Consider the following 16858-nt stretch of genomic DNA (forward strand, 5'->3'; position numbering starts at 1 on the left):
AAAGTTGTGCTAGGTCTATTTGTATTTATGTACTATTTTAAAGGCATCATGTACTTTTTTTTTATCAGTAACATCTGGTTTTCACCCCAGTGGTTTGAAATTGTAGAGATTTATTTGTACTATTTTTCACAAAGCAGCATGATATTGCTAGTAAGTCTGTAGCTGTCCTCACTGGAAGGAAGATATTCTAAAGTGACACTTATGTCCCACCCCCTTGGGCTGTAGGACTGCTGAAACAAAGGATCTCAAGAAATTGGAACTTCTCCAGGAGTATCATGCTGGGAGAAAGAAAAAAAATGGGACTTTTTTTTTTGTCATATAGAGAGAAAGCTTATTTCTCTCAAAGAAATTTTACATTTGTTCTCACAACTTGCTAGATCATCTTGCAGGAGAAACTGATATTGAGACAACAATGGTGGGTGGGGCCGCCTTGACCATGACTGCTTAGTTATGTGTTTTCCTTTCTATTTAAACCTAAACTTAATGTCAGGAACCTAAAGATTTTCTTGGGTGGGGAGTGATCATTAAGCCCCCTTTCTCTTTTCCATCTCTATAAGGTGGCACATACATCAATCTTTGTCTGTTTGTCTGTCTCTCTGCTTTTCATCATTATTTGTCAGCTTTTATTGGCTGAGGACAAGTGTCCAAGCCTAGGGTTTTAGGGCTGCCACGGCCTAATCTCTGACTCTAACAATGGTGGTAACAAGTCGAGTGCTCAGGACTGGAAAGATGGCTTTGCAGTTAAGAAATCTGCCCCCACGCTCTTCTATAGGACCCTGGTTTGATTTTCAGCATCCACATGACATAAAAAACATTTTCTATAAAATTATATATAAGAACCTCCTAAATCTTGAGAAACACATTCCTACCCAGGTTGTGCCAGTTACTTTTTTGTCACCTCAGCATAAGCAAGGACCATCTAGAAAGAGAGGGCCTCAATTAAGAAATACCCCTATATCCTCTTCTCTGAGGAGACTTGAGCAGTCAAGATGTAGCAGGCAAAGAAGTTGTAGGTCTGGTAAGCCAAGACCACGCAGATTAGTAGTTATGGGTTAATAATTAAGACTGAGCTAGCAAATAAGAAACCTTAGCCAACAGCCAACAGCTCTATAATTAATATAGTATCTGCAATTTCATTTGGGGTTGACGCGGCTATGGGACCAGGCTGGTGGGAAGAGTTCATGTAATAAAATGGAGCCCAACATTGGTTGCATGAATTTCCACATAAACTTGACAAATGCTTAAAAAGGGATTTTAAAAACAAAGAACGCAGCTTCTTGGTAGAAGCATTTTTCTCAGGTGGGCTCTGTTTTGCTACAGACAAGCAGAGACTCACATAGCTCCTTTAAGGGAGGTTTCCTGACTCAGCATAAGTGGAAAAAACTGCAAGGCTCTTTTAAGAGGCCCTGCTAACAATTGAATGGTGTGTATGAGCAGCTGTCAGTGGCAGTGACCACATCTCCAAGCTGGCAGCATGCTGCTTGATGGCAGCATAGACCAAGGTGGTGAGCACAGCTCTCAGTGCTGGCAGTAAACATACCCCTCCATCTTGGAAAGACAGTGGCTAAAACAGCTGCCACTTTAATTTTAGCAATGTTGTTTAGCAGATAAAAGATGTGTGGCCAGAAAAAGGTAAAGATTTACAGTAAAGACAGATTCAGATGGATTAAAACCTCTAAAAAGTTTACAGTGTGTTTGAAAATATATGTGAAAGACCCCCAGACCCCTAAGGGCCCCAGGATCCTGAGGAGCCCCCGAGACTCAGAAACCAGACCAAGAGCTGCAAAAGCAAGAGGGTTTATTGAATGAATGTGCATTCGGGTGTCAGCAATATCGGGAAAGCTGCACACCCCAGCCTGGGGTGCAAGCTCCTTATATAGGAAAAAAACCGCAGATCAGCATACAGGCAAGGGGCACAAAGTGATTGATTACAAAGTATGATCTCATGTTAGAGTGGTCACCCAGGTGTGACCTGCTTTTCTACAAAGGAAAAAACCACAGAACGTACCCTGGAAAGTCCTTGATTGTCTGCTGGCCAGCCAGGTGTGACCCAAAGAGGGTTGTCTTGGCGATTGCCCCCGTCTAAACCATAGGATGTGCCCGGGGTTGGGGCCAATTTCCTTGTAAAGGGCCAAGGCCTGTGGGAAACTTTTTCTCTCTGTGAACTAAAGTCTTTCATTTGTAGGATTGGGAGAGAAAATAAAAAGGAAACAAGAAATAGAATAGCTGGGTGTGGTGATGCACGCCTTTAATCCCAGCACTCAGGAGGCAGAGGCAGGTGGATCTCTGTGATTTCAAGGCCAGCCTGGTGTACAGAGTGAATTCCAGGACAGCCAAAAGTACACAGAGAAACCCTGTCTCAGAAAATGAAAAAAATAAAAGTAAAAGAAATAGAGTAATAATAATAATTAAATAAGAAATCCACGTAAAGATATAAAATACACAGTCTGGATACTGTATGCTATTGTGTTGTTAATTGCTAAGGAAGGAACAACAGCTGCTAAAAGAAATGTTGCTGGATTAATCCAGTTTATATATTTTAAAAATGCTTTAACTTCAAAATTTAAGTATAAGGATAGGTTACTTTGGAAAAGAGATTTTATTTGTGTTTCCACAGAAAATGAAAAGCTGTGGATAAGGAATCCACAGATTAGTCTGGAAGGCCAGACTAATATGGTTTGATGAAGCAAGACCCACTGAAGCAGTGACCAGGTGATTCAACATTCAAAACATCTGGGACGAGGTATACTTACAGACCACTACAGCCAGGATTTCTGGGTCTTCTTAGGATCCCCATGACAGCACCCCCAAACAGCCGGACGAAGTTTAGAGTGAATGACGCCCACATTCCCAAATATTGTTTATAAATGTTTATTTTCATTTAAATTTGGTTGGTTATAAATGATTAAGGATCACAACCAATCTATTTTTAAAGGAAAAAAGGGGAAATTATATAGAAATGAATACTTTACATTGGATTTTGTAATGAATATGGATTTTGATTTATTGATACAAATTTAAGGTCAGTTTTGTGATATGTGTATTTCTCCTCTTGTTTAGGTATTGTGTTTATACAGATATTTTAAAATGTAATGCATAATTAAATACAGATTGTATATTGTCACCAATAATAGCCAAAACTTACAGTTAGGTTAGTTAGGTTTTCTAGATATACAGAGATGCATTTGAGATGGGTAGATATTCTTCAAACCTTTCAAAGACCTCAAGAATATGGCATTTAAAACGGTTTAGGGTTTTTATTGACAGTGAAACACAATTGCTCCTGGCAATACCAATTATGTCTGAGAGGAAGATGGGCATCGAAGTAACTCATTATGGAGTTTGCTTTCAATATGGTGAGACTAGCCATTTGGGCAAGAAACCGATCTTGCCTAGACTGTTTGACTGTTGCCGTATAAACTGGACATGTAGAACCCACAGAAAAGTGACTGCTGAACTTGCAAAACAAGATGGACAGTCCTGAAAGGTTTCTGCTTCATGGAAGTGTCTGCCAGACATTCTGCATGACACAGAAAAATGACTGACAAGCTGCCAATGCAGGCAGACAGTTTAAAATTTCCTGCTTGGCTGAGAAGTCTGCCAGACAAACTGTGGCCTACAGGCTGAAGATGGATGCCCCAATGTTACAGAGGAACTTTGGTTGACTCTTCAGGTAATGAGATGTCTCTGTCAATTCTAGAGTTTATATACTATCCTTCTGTGGTCTTTGATGGAGTTGAAGACAGATAGCTATTGTTATAGTTTTCCTTAGTTAGGATAAAAGATAAGTTACATATTAGACTTTAGACTCCCAAAGATAGGATAGATGATAGAATATCTTCTATAAAATTTGCCAAATGTTAATGGACTGAATATTGTAACTACATTTCTTACTTGATAACTGTTTGTTTTTTTGTTTTTTTTGATAACTGTTTGTTACATATAATTTTACTATATTAAAGTTAAAACCCTTTTTATTTAGACAGAAAAGAGGAGATGATGGGGAATGTTCTTCTGTACATATGTTTCTCTTATTGGTTGATGAATAAAACACTTGTGGCCAATAAAAAAAGAAATACCAAAATCAGATTAGCCTGTAGATAATCCCATGGAGCATTTTCTTGATTAATGGTTAACGTAGAAGGGCTCTGAACACTATGGTGGTACCATCCCTGGGCAGGTAGTCCTGGATTGTATAAGAAAGGAGGTTGAGCAAGCCATGGGGAGCAAGCCAGTAAGGAGCACCCCTCCATGATCTCTGAATCATTTCCTTTGTAATGGACTGTGATAAGAGCATGTAAGCAAAATAAACCCTTTCGTTTTCAGGTTGCCTTTGGTCATGATGTTTTATCATCAACAATAGAAATTAAACCATGATGGGTGACAAGTACTTATAGAACGATTGTTAGAAAATTTGTTGGAAATTAAGTTGGGGCTGGGAAAGCAATATTATAGGAAGCACATTTCTACAGTGTATTTTTATTTATATAAATTACTATAATAAGAAATGTATTCACAGTCTATATTTGGTAGATTAAAATCTTTTGATTTGTGTAGATAACCTTAAATAAGGACAAAATCCAGGAGAGTAGAAAGGGCTTATGTAGGGAGGAAAAAGAAAGATTCAAGAGAAGAAGATAGTCGGAAATAAATGGTTGCTATGAAAGGCAATAGAGGAAAATGGGAGGGAGATAGGAGAAGAGAGGATGAGGTCACTACAGATGGGGAGGGAGGGAGGAAGAGAGAGAGAGAGAGAGAGAGAGAGAGAGAGAGAGAGAGAGAGAGAGATTGTTAACATTGAAGGATGTTTGAAAAAGTCACAGGGAAACATTGTTTTATCAACTAATAGTATCAACTAATAATAAAACTAACCATATTAGTAGGGCTTCATTTATATTACCTATCAAAGCCCTAAGCCCTGTTAGGCTATTCTTTCCTGGTAAGGTGTGAATCCATATCTATCTATCTATCTATGTATCTATCTATGTATCTATCTATCTATCTATCTATCTATCTATCTATCTATCTATCTATCTATACTCTCTGTGTATTTTCAGTTTATTCTGTTACACCAGTCCATTTGTAATTATGCTGATCACCTGGCTAACATGGTACCTATGATAATTCGATTAAAGTCATTAACATAAGTGTAATTAAATATCAGGAAAGTCTGGTTTAAGGAAATTTTTCTTTAAAATGTTTATGTAAATAATTAAAAAAAAGTGTGTATGTGGGCTGGAGAGATGGCTCAGAGGTTAAGAACACTGGCTTCTCTTCCAGAGGTCCTGATTTTAATTCCTAGCACCCACAGGGTGGCTCACAAACATCTATAATGAGATCTGATGACCTCTTCTGTCATGCATTCAGGCAGAACACTGTATACATAGTAAATAAGTCTTTTTTTAAAAAAGTGTCTATGTAGAGAAACTTTTTAAAATGGTGACTAAAGAGGCTTAGCCATGAAAAGCCAGGCATGATCCAGGATGTACAAATGTAAAGGTCCCCAAGACAAGGAGTATTTCTTCCATTGCTTTACATGTGACAATTCAGAGTTTTAAAGATTCCAGTTCTTTTTTTTGATAGTGAAAATATATTTATTTACTTAAAAAAATACAATAGCTGCCAGCAATATACTGGTGTTGATGTTCCAGGGAGAAGAAAGAAATTGCAAGCATTCTGTGCTCAGCTTCATCTCTACCCAGGGAATTCTATAAAGAACACTCCATCCTGTTCAGCATCATGGCTTGGGAGCTGAATTTTTATGGCTTGGGAATTAAATTTTTTCCACGATAAAATAATTTTAGTTGCCTCCCACTTTGGTAATTATAAAGATGAACCTTTAGAAGTCTACCTTGAGTTTCTTAACAAATGCTTGAGTGCTCACTCTCTCTTTGACCCAAATGACTATTGCCAGCCTAAGACACTGGTGAGTCCATTGACACTTGAAGTGTGGACCAAAGGGATTCCAGTTCTTTTGATTGTCACCTGAATAGAGAGACACTAATGATTCCACAGGCAATCAAATTTAATATTACTTCTGGATTCCTAATTTTCACTTATGCTGTCAGAAAAGATTTCATTGTGATGCAAAATTAAAAAGTTATGTGTGTATAGAAGACTGCCTTTTGTATGCCAAGAAATTAAAAACAAATAAATACAGAAACAAATCCAATCCTTAGCCTAAGTCTCTAAGATTGAAACATGAATTATTTAAAGTAGGGAAGGTTGAAGTGGCTGATTGATTTGTCATAAAGAACTGTATCATTTAGGTGCAAATAAGTGGCAAGAGCTTACAGATGATTAACAAGAGAAATGTCTGTCTTCTGTTGATCAACGATGTGAATAGGGGTTTAAAAAAATCCGAGATAACCTAACATGAGTGTCAGGAGGAACAGCCAATTATAATTCTTCAATGCAAAAGCAAAGGCAATAAAGGAGTAAAGAATAGGAGTTACCCTAACAATGGAAATTTGAATTCTTCATAGAGCTCTGTAGCTGGAGTTCTAGGGCAAAATCCCTTGCTATAGCAGGGCAAACAGGCTAGGTTTGGCTTTAACTGTTTATAAAAATTGACTCGTTAATAGTTTCTTCCTTACCTCACTGACCTGATACAAAAGACTAGCAGCTTAAAAGAAAAATCTTATAAGATCTGTAGGGTTTTCTTCCTACAACAGTAGACCCCCTGCTGATGGAATGGATGGACAAGTTGGAACCACTGTGGACTGCACACCCCTGATAAAGGTGTTTCTTTAACTGCTAATTCTGTCTGCTCCTGTTTGTGGTGTTCAAGATTTCTCCTCTTTTATCTGTTATGTCTGAGATTTTCCCCCTGCCTTTTTTCTTTCTTTTTTTTTGTGTTTTTTTGAGACAGAGTATCCTCTGTGTAGCTTTGGAGCCTGTCCTGGCACTCACTCTGTAGACCAGGCTGGCCTTGAACTCACAGAGATTTGCCTGCCTCTGTCTCTTGAGTGTTGGGATTAAAGGTGTGCACCACCAATGCCCAGCTTTTCCCCAGCCTTTTAAATCTTTAACTGGCAGAGAAAACAATCCTATTTCAAACTGACAAAAATACGAGCCAGCTCAGAACCCAAGGGTGGGAACAGCTCCCAGGTTTCTTGGTTTCTTGGGCCTCCAACTGTGGGGGACTTCAGGAAGGAAATTGTAATGTGAGGCCATGAGAGCAGGGAGTGCAAAAGGCGGAATTCAGATAAGCCGCTCAAAGACACTGTTGGGTCATGCGCTGCTTGCCACGCTATCTCTGGTGTCTAGTGAAACAGTGCACAAGCAACAGCGGGAAAAATAAGAGTTGTTCATTCTTGAAGTGACCCCAGAGTCTTTTGTCTCTGTGTACTCTTACCTGCCTTTCCAGGAGACCCCCTTGGTGCCCGTGGCTGCACTGGCCATGGAAAGTGTTGCTGGAAGGATGCTCATTTCCTCAAAATGCAAAAACAGTTTGGGTTTGGACAGAGTGTGTAAGTTTGGGGAACACACTGATTTGTGAATCATTGGTACCCAAGAACATGGGGAATCTGAAAGAGTTTGGAAACATTACGTCGCTTTACTTAGTCATGTGTTGAAGCTAAGAGAAGTTAAAATTAATGGGGATGACTTAGATCAATGTTCAGTCACTAGTACTGAGCATTCTACCTGGTTTCTAGAGAAGGGAATGTAAGATCCTGAGAACTGGAAGAAAATAGAAACACCTGTAAAACAGAAACACGAGCAAGGTGAATTAAGTCCTGTGGAATCCTTTAGCATTTAGCATGTGGTTACTGTTGCTTTGGAGTCCCTGAGAAATAAATTTAAGTTGCTTTCCAGGAGCCAGATAGTAAACAGATGGCTGTCACCTTATTTGTTTTGTTGACTTACGAAAAGACACATTCTGGTGAGGCCGCTAAGTGTTTCAAATGTAAAAATGAGACCTTGCCTTTTCCTAGAGTTAACAGGCTTCCTACTGTGATAAGTAAGCTCATAAACAGATTTGAGAGAGAGAGAGAGAGAGAAGAAAAAAAGAACACCCGAAATTACCACACTGTTATTACAGACTTAAAAATTGCTTTTTACTGTTCCTTTATGCTTCATTGGTGATTAAAAAAAAAAAGGGCTTACTTTTTCAATGACTAATTTCAATGATCAAACGTCTATGTCTCATGATATTGAGGAAAAAAGTAAATAAAAAGGTCAGATGGATATGAAATATTAAATATTTTTTAATGAAGAGGGATTTATTTATGTAGGTTTAAATCACTGGTTCCCAACCTGTGGGTCACGACCACTTTGAAGGCTGCATATCAGATATCCTGCATGTCAGATATTTATATTGCAACTCATAATAGTAGCAAAATTATAGTTATGAAATAGCAATGAAATAATTTTATGGTTTGAGTTTGAGGTCACCACAACATAAGGAACTGTGTTAAAGGGTCACAGCATTAGGAAGGTTGAGAACACTGGTTTAAATGGATGTATGGTATATCCAGGTTTAAATATATATATATATATATATATATATATATATGTGTGTGTGTGTGTGTGTGTGTGTGTGTGTGTGTGTGTGTGTGTGTGTGTGTGGTTTGGGAAGTTGTAATAAGGGTTAAAATGACTGTATGTTTCCAGAACAGAAAGGAAAAGAAGGTTTATAGAAGTTTTCAGAATACTATGTTAAGCGATTTAAGGTATATAAAGTTAAGACTTAAATATTATATATATATATATATATATGTACATATACATATAATATTAAAATTTCAAAGTTCAAAGTTTAGCATATTTATGTTAAATCCCTACTTAAATTAATGCAGTTCTTATAAGTTATTAATGTACTCTTGGTAACAGTTTCAAGAACTGGCTAGTAATGCTTCACAAAAATAATCAAAATTCTTATAGATAAAGGCTCAAAAATTTAAATCTGTCTTGTTCACATTATGCTGACAACTTTTTAAGCCTTATTTTTTCTTCCACTTAAACCTATGAGTCTGATTGAGCTGTTTACACACACTTATTGACTGCTCTCTCTATTGTGAGGATCTCAAAACAGAAGTAAATAGACTGTGATACTGCTTATCCCAATAAAACTTTTATTTCCTTATGTCAACTCTGGGAAATTCGTGTCTCTCATGGCATTTTCTATAACCCCCAAAGATAAATCATAATTGAACAAGCTCACTTATTACTAAAAAATCAAATATATAAATAAAAAGGGGGCGATAACAATTAACTACTCAGGAGCAATGTGCCAGCAACTGTGGACACCAGAAGGCATAGGGTTTCAATTGTTGTAAAGAGACACCATGACCACAGCAATTGTTATAAAGGAAAACACTTAATTGAGGTGGCAGCTTACAGTATCAGAGGTTCAGTCCGTTATCATCATGGTGGGACATGGCTGCATGCAGGCAGACATGGTGATGGAGAAGACTACAAATGCTGATATGAAAGCAACAGGAAGTAGAGTGACTCTCTGGGTGTGGCTTGAGCATATATGAGACATCAAAGCCCTCCTCCACAGTTTCATGCTCCCTCCAATAAGACCATGCTGACTCCAACAAGGTCACACCTCCTTATAGTGCCACACCCTTTGGGAGACATTTTCTTTCAGTCCACCACAGCAACTTCAACTTTAAATTTTAAAAATGTTTCCTCTCAATTTTACCTTGCCACCTGCAGAAAAGCATCCCAAGAAACAAGATGCTTTATCCAAACTCATGGTTTTATATAAACTCCCTCAAGGACCCAACCAAGGTCTGGGTCTCATTCCCTTCATAACTTGTAGCTTAGACTTCATGTCTGCACTCTCCTATAGGTTTCCTCTGGATTCCAAGAGGACTAGTAAAGCCAAACAGTGAATTGACACCAGAGGCATCAACCTGGTAACAAAAGAGGGACCATCACCACATCATGGTGTCTCTTCATAACAGTAAAAACCCTAAGACACCAGGTCTCTGTGATGAACATGGCTGCCCTGGCTGTGGCACATTTTAATTATAATTATAGTAATTGTAATTTAAATTCAACTGTGGTGATTGCAGTATTGTAATCACAATATGATGACAAAATTGGAATTCTATCATTAATTGAATTGACTTTAGATGTTTTTGACAGTCATATATTTTCTGATACGTTCAAACCTATGTCCAGTTTGCCTATAGCAATGGTACAACTTACAAAAATATAAAATATAATCATAATATACATATTTTCCCATTTATCTGTGGACCAGTAGCCAGAGCTTGACAATTATTCTTTTCTTTACATTGTCAATACTCCTAGGATGACTCATTTTTACTTCCAACATATTATTTCCTATAGAAATACTAACTGCTAGAAGGCCCATTACAGTAGGGATTCGACACAGCGCATTATCACATATTGCATTAAAAATAAGTCCTCATTGTATATATGCCAAACATTCTTTACTTATTTGTTCTCAACAAGTCAAAATCCAAACTAGAGACAAAAAGGGAGACATTACAGTAGATATGGAAGAAATTCAGAGAATCATAAGGACATACTTTAAAATCTGTATTCCACCAAACTGCAAAACCTAAAGGGAATGGATGAATTTCTCATAGACAAGCTACTAAAGTTAAATTAAGAAAGTAAATAATTTAAATAGACCTATAATATCCAGTGAGGTAAGTAGTAATTAAAAATCTCCCAATAAAACCTGACTTTGGACAGGTGGATTCAATGCAGAACTCATCGGATTCCCAAAGAAGAACTAACACCAACATGGCTCAAACTGTTCTGTAAAGTAGAAAAAGGAAGGGACTTTCACAAATCATTTTTAAAAGTCAGTATGACTCTGATACTAAAACAAAAAACAACAACAAAAAATAAAACTGTAGGACATTATCTCTGATAAACATAGAGACTAAAGTTCTAAATACTTACGAACTATATTTAAGAACTCATCAAAAATATTACTGAAATGATTGAGTCAGCTTCATCCCAGAGCTGCAGGGATCATTCAACACACATAAATCATATATAGACTGAAGGACAGAAATCCCATGATTTTTCTCAGTCAATGCATAAAAGGCCTGTCTTAAAATCTAACATCCATTCATGAAGAAAGTCATGGAGAGACTAAAGATACAGGAATCATTCCTGAATTCAATAAAAGCAATATGCAGGAAGTCCATAGCCAACATCACTTTAAGTGGAAAAAAAACTCAAAACATTGCCACTAAAATCAGAAAGAAGACAAAGTTATCCACTCTTCTCATTAGTGTTCATTCAACACAGTACTTAAAGTTGTAGCCAGAGCAGTAAGACAAACAAAGGGAATTAAGAGGACATGTATAGGAAAGGAAGAGACAAAGGGCTTTAATTTGTAGCTGATTATGAAGGAGCCTGGAAAACGCAACCAGAAAAACACTACACATGATAAATACATTCAGCGATGTAGTGGGATACAAAATAAAACCCCCAAACCAACAGCTTTCCTACATATAAATGAGAACCCACTGAGAAAGAATACCATGAGTCATTTAAAAAATAAATCCTGGAATATACCAAACCAAAGAAGTAAAACACTTGTACAATGACAACTTTGAAACACTGGAAAAGAAGGAAATGATAATAATATGGAAAGACCTACTATGTTCATAGATGGGCAGGTTTAATATGAAAATATCCATCCTACTCAAAACATTTTCAATGAATTCTACATCAAAATCCCAATACAATTTCCCTCAGAAATTCATCAATACTAAATTTTATGCAGCATTACAAAATGTGTGGGGTAGCCAAAATAATACTGAATAATATCAACAACAAAATCACTGGAGGCCTCATCATTCCAGATTTCAAGTTATACTGAAGAGCTATAGTAATGAAACTTGCATGGTATAGGAATAGAAAAAAAAAGGCTCATTAAATTGAGGACTCACTTATAAACCCACAATTCTGGTAACTCCTCCCCTTGGCACTGAACGAAACTCTTTGACAACACTGTTGATTAACCGTCTGGTGAGTGGTTCAGAAATACAACTTTTGAGAGCAAATAATACAGTGTGGAAGGAAACATTCAATGAGTTATCTCTTTAAAAGAGCAAGGTAGGTGCATCTGTGTGGATGGGAAGAATTGTCTTAAACCTCTATGATCCACAATCTCATAAAACACCTCTTCCTCAATCGGAATGCTCACATGGGTCTTTCTTGTATTTGTATTTTTTAACCTCAATTGAGTTCACTAAGCTTTTCAACCTAGCCCAGGGACAAGGCATCCTACTCGGCGACTGCTCTCTGCCTACACCTCCCAGAATCCTCCTCATCTCCTAGACCCGCCTATTTCGCTGCCCAATTGGCCACAGTGTTTTATTCATCAACCAATAAGATAAATGTATTTACAGAATGACATCTCCCATCAGTTATATGTGGCAACATGAAATATACATTTCAATAATGTATGTCCTGGCGCTTTAAGGTAGAATGATGTGGAGTGGCAAAAGGTACAAGTTACATTCATGAATAGTGACGATTTTGGATGAAGAAGAGAAAGTCTTCTAAAGCAGGTGGTCCAGGAATTAGCAACCTGAAGACTGCCTAGATCTGACCTAGAGATGGGTGTCATGTGAATAGACGAGCAATCTCTGATAACTGTGAAATGCCACAGGAAGTTGGGCCAAAGATTTGGAAATATCTGAGGCCATCTAAGACTACTGATCATCTGTCTAGAATACAAATATCACAGTGCAAGTATTTAGGAAAAAAAGAAGAATGAGACTTAGTCAGAGAAGAGGTATCCCAGAGTGTGGTTTGATTGAAAACCTGAGATTTATTGAACAGATCTAAGCAGAACAAGATTCTGCTTTATATCTGGCAGGAGGTGAACCCCAGCTCCATGGCTGCTTCTGACTGGAAAAAGATGCCTGATGTACAATGACGAGAGAGGGTCAAAGTTCCAGATTTCTGGATGACAGCAACAGGATGTTCCCAAGGAGTTATCCTCTTACTCGATTGCATTACCCAACATGCCTAATTATGCTGAATTTCTTTGACAATGTTAACAACTTTCTGAAAATGGAAGACTAATAGCTCTTAGTCAGGCTGGGAGCATGAGTCAGTTCCTCTCTAAAGTGTCACTCCCGTCTTTTGTGGGCCCATCTTCAAAGCTCTCCAATATAAACTATGTGTTTTCATTTTCCTCTGCTCAATGGCATTTAACGTTGGCGGGGCGAGGGGGGATGGTATGTACTCCTACCATATATGGGGACTTCAGATGAGATAGCCAGCCTTCAACTAATCAACTCTCTTCTTTTAAGTAGTTTCTGACGAAAGTCAATTTATGCCACCACTTTGGGCTCAGTGAATCATTGCTGCACTCTTTTTTTTAAAATTTACCTATATCAGGAGAGCAAGGATTGACAGGATTGACAGTGCTCAACATCACTTTACATAATAGCATTTGCTCGCCTTAGATAAGAAAAGTTTTAGAATGTCAGAGAGTAAAGACACTGAGTTGTGGAGAATATTGAAAGAAAGTGATCATCAAGCTTCTCGAGGGAAGCAGCCTTAGAATGAACTTTCTCCCAGGGCTCAGTGGGCCCACTGACGACAAGAATCTATTTCATTTGAATAATAAAAACATTTTTTAAAAAAGGAGGGGGTTATTTCATCTTATAATTTGGGGTGTAGTCCATCAGCGTGGGGAAGTCAAGGTCAGAAGGTGGTTGAAGCACCTGATCAAATTACAATCTACAGTCAGAAGAAAAGAATTCAGCCAGAGCACAACTTCTTCAGCTGCTGCAGTCCTGGATTCTCCTATCCAGGGAATGGTCCCACCCACAGTGGGCAGATCTTTCCACTTCGGCGAGTATAATTCCCAGAGGCATATCCCAGTTGATTCTAGCTTCTACCAAGTTAACAACACTAGTGGCTCCAGAAGCCCACACCAATTTCAATTCATCCAGGATGCCTGCTGCTTCACTGAACCAAGGACAAGTCAACCTAGATATACACAAAATTCTCAAAGTACCCAGTGCACACAACATTCATGGGTCCAGAAAATTTTAAATTAATCATTTTTCTTGAAGAATTCAGCAAGCATAATAAAAGAAGAAAAGAAATCAAATGAGACAAATTTAGTAATAAGGTGAAAACAAAGTACAATACACAGAACAAGATCCTGGGAGACATAAAACTAGAGACTAAAAACGTGATGGCAAAAAGGAGTCAAGTAGAAGGAACAGTTCAATCTCTTTGTGACCTGATCAGAAGAGCAGAGGCAAGTGATGGAGTGTATAACTCAAAGATCACTGGGATGTCACCTGAAAAACTGAAAAGTAGGCCTAAAAAAGTACAGTAAGAGTTACTGGTGGGAGGGAGTAGCAAACATGAGAAACTTAATACACCAGGTTATAGACTTACTCAGAACGACTAAATTAAAATATGGTTAAAATGTGACCACATCATTTCAGCCCTCTAATGATTATTTTAGGGGTTTCCCTATGAGAGCACTATGGCAATAGCATGATACACCATAGTTGACCAAGATAAAACCAAGATAAATCAATCTAACCTTTGTCCCCTTAGATCTTGGGGACAGAGCCTCTTCCTCCATCATCATCCATCCCCAGGAAGTAGCCAATGAGAGAGCCCAACATTTCTCTTCTTTTTATTTGTTTTCAGGGTCTGGAATGAAGGGTTAATTATCTGACAACCTCAGGTGGGCTGAGCAACTCTGGAAAAGAAAGCTGAGTTGACTGACAACACCTGTGAAAACTTCTAATCAGGAGACCCACATAGCAAGCCAGCTGGGATCAACCACTTCCACATTGCAGGGGAACTGAGCTGCAGACGGACTCTTCTATGCTCACATTTCCCCCTTTTCCATCCTATAAAACCCCAACACCACCGATGCCACTTGTGCATTGTCTCCATTCCATAGAGAGTCTGTGGCTTTTCAGTCATTCTGACTAAAAGACGATTCTTCTTCTAGAAATGACGGTCTGCTTTTATTTCCATACCACCTCCATCAAAACCAATTGTATTGGCTGCTTTTGTGTGTCAACTTGACACAAGCTAGAGTCTTCAGAGAGGAAGGAGCCTCAGTTAAGGAAATGCCTCCTTGAGATTCAGCATTTTCTCATTTAGTGATCAGTGGGGAAGGTCTCAGCCCATGGTGGATGGTGCCATCTCTAGGCAGCTGGTCCTGGGTTCTATAAGAAAACAGGCTGGGCAAACCATTGGAAGCAAGCCAGTAAGCAGCCATGGCCTCTGTATCAGCTCCTGCCTCCAGGATCCTGCCCTGTTTGAGTGCCTGTGCTGACTTCCTTCAGTGATAAACAACAATGCTGAAGTGTAAGCCAAATAAACCCTTTCCACCCCAACTTGCTTTTTGGTCATGGTGTTTTGTTGCAGCAGGGGAAACCAGAACTAAGATGCCAATCTAACATCCTCCTAACAACTTCTAGTTCTTAGAGGTCTTCCATGCCCCACCAGTGTTTAGGGAGGACTGGGAGATTAAGCTGGCACACAGTACAGTCAGTCTTCTTGCCTTTGAGGCAGGTTCTAGATTAGTATTTTAAAGGAGATAGTCTGTAAGGCATGTCATGCAAGCTTCTTCGTGATTTCTTCAATCTGATCCTGTTTTGAGAGCTACCCTGCATCAGAAAAAGGCAAGGAAGTGAGACACATGCACCAGATCAGGGAGTAGTCAAGGTGATCCTACTTAGGGTTGGTAGAAGAGGCTACCTTCTTTCCATATGGGTGAAGTAGAGATCCTGGATATGGAGAGTCTGCAAAAGCCAGTGCCAAAGCTTAGATGTGGGTTTTGCCATTCCAGTATGGTAGAGGAATAAATAACAAATATTCTGTAAAGAAAGATTGTAGGATGGTAAGGTGTGCTACAATGCCTTAGTCTATTGCCTTAGTATCAGCATAAAGCGATTTTACAATCTGGGAAAGGTCAGAGAGGGAGAAAGGAATGTGAGCATGAAGGATATCCCTTATTGTTTCAACCTTGTTAAGGCTAGCTTCCTGTTTAAACAGGAGGGTCTGTAGAAACCTGAGAATTGAATGTTGTTTTTTAAAGTAATGTATTTTATTAGTTCTTTGAGAATTTTATACAATATATTTTGATCATATTCACACCCATTCTTCCTTCCAGCTCCTCACAGATACAGCCCTTATTGTCATCTCTACCTTCTTTTTAATTAAAAGAAAAATTTTTTTTAGAAGAGACTGTCCTGCTCCTAGCAGTAGTGGAGAGGGTGCCTGAACTGGTCTTCCCCTATAATTAGATTAGTGACTTCCCTAATTGTCATCATAGAACCTACATCTATTAACTGATGGAAGCAGATGCAGTGATCCACAGCAAAGCACTGGGTTGAACTCTTGGAGTTCAGTTGAAGAGAGGGAGGAGGGATCATATGAGCAAGGTGGGAGCAGGGGGGTGCAGGCGTGTGTGTCAAAATCATGTTTGGGAAAACCACAGAGACAGCTAACCTAAGCTAGTGGGAGCTCACTGACTATGGCCTGACAGCTGAGAAACCATCATGGGATAGAACTAGGCCCTCTAAGTGTGGGTGATAGTTATGTAGCTTGATCTGTTGGTGGGGCCCATGGCAGTGTAACTAGGACATCTCCTGAAACCGAGAAGCTTCTGTAAGGCAAAGGACACAGTCAGCAAGACAAAATGGCAGCCCACAGACTGGGAAAAGATATTCACCAACCCCACATCTGACAGAGGGCTGGTCTCCAAAATATACAAAGAACTCAAGAAGCTAGTCACCAAAACACCAAATAATCCAATTAAAAAATGGGGTACATAACTAAATAGAGAAGTCTCAATGGAGGAATCTAAAATGGCTGAAGTGATTTTTTCTTTCATACAATACATTCCGACTGTAGT

The 16858-nt window shown here is 38.6% G+C and overlaps 1 long non-coding RNA gene across 2 annotated transcripts in view; it reads left to right on the forward strand.

The window, feature by feature from the left end:
* Positions 1 to 15105, forward strand: part of LOC103164463 — a 56466-nt gene extending 41361 nt beyond the window's left edge. For both annotated transcript variants that reach the window (XR_003481403.2, XR_003481404.2), the window contains exon 3: positions 14635 to 15105. This is a non-coding gene — a long non-coding RNA (uncharacterized LOC103164463). The remainder of the gene's footprint in view (positions 1 to 14634) is intronic.
* Positions 15106 to 16858: the final 1753 nt, after the last annotated feature.

Source organism: Cricetulus griseus, chromosome 2 (genome assembly GCF_003668045.3).
Source record: "Cricetulus griseus strain 17A/GY chromosome 2, alternate assembly CriGri-PICRH-1.0, whole genome shotgun sequence".
Classification (NCBI taxonomy): domain Eukaryota; kingdom Metazoa; phylum Chordata; class Mammalia; order Rodentia; family Cricetidae; genus Cricetulus; species Cricetulus griseus.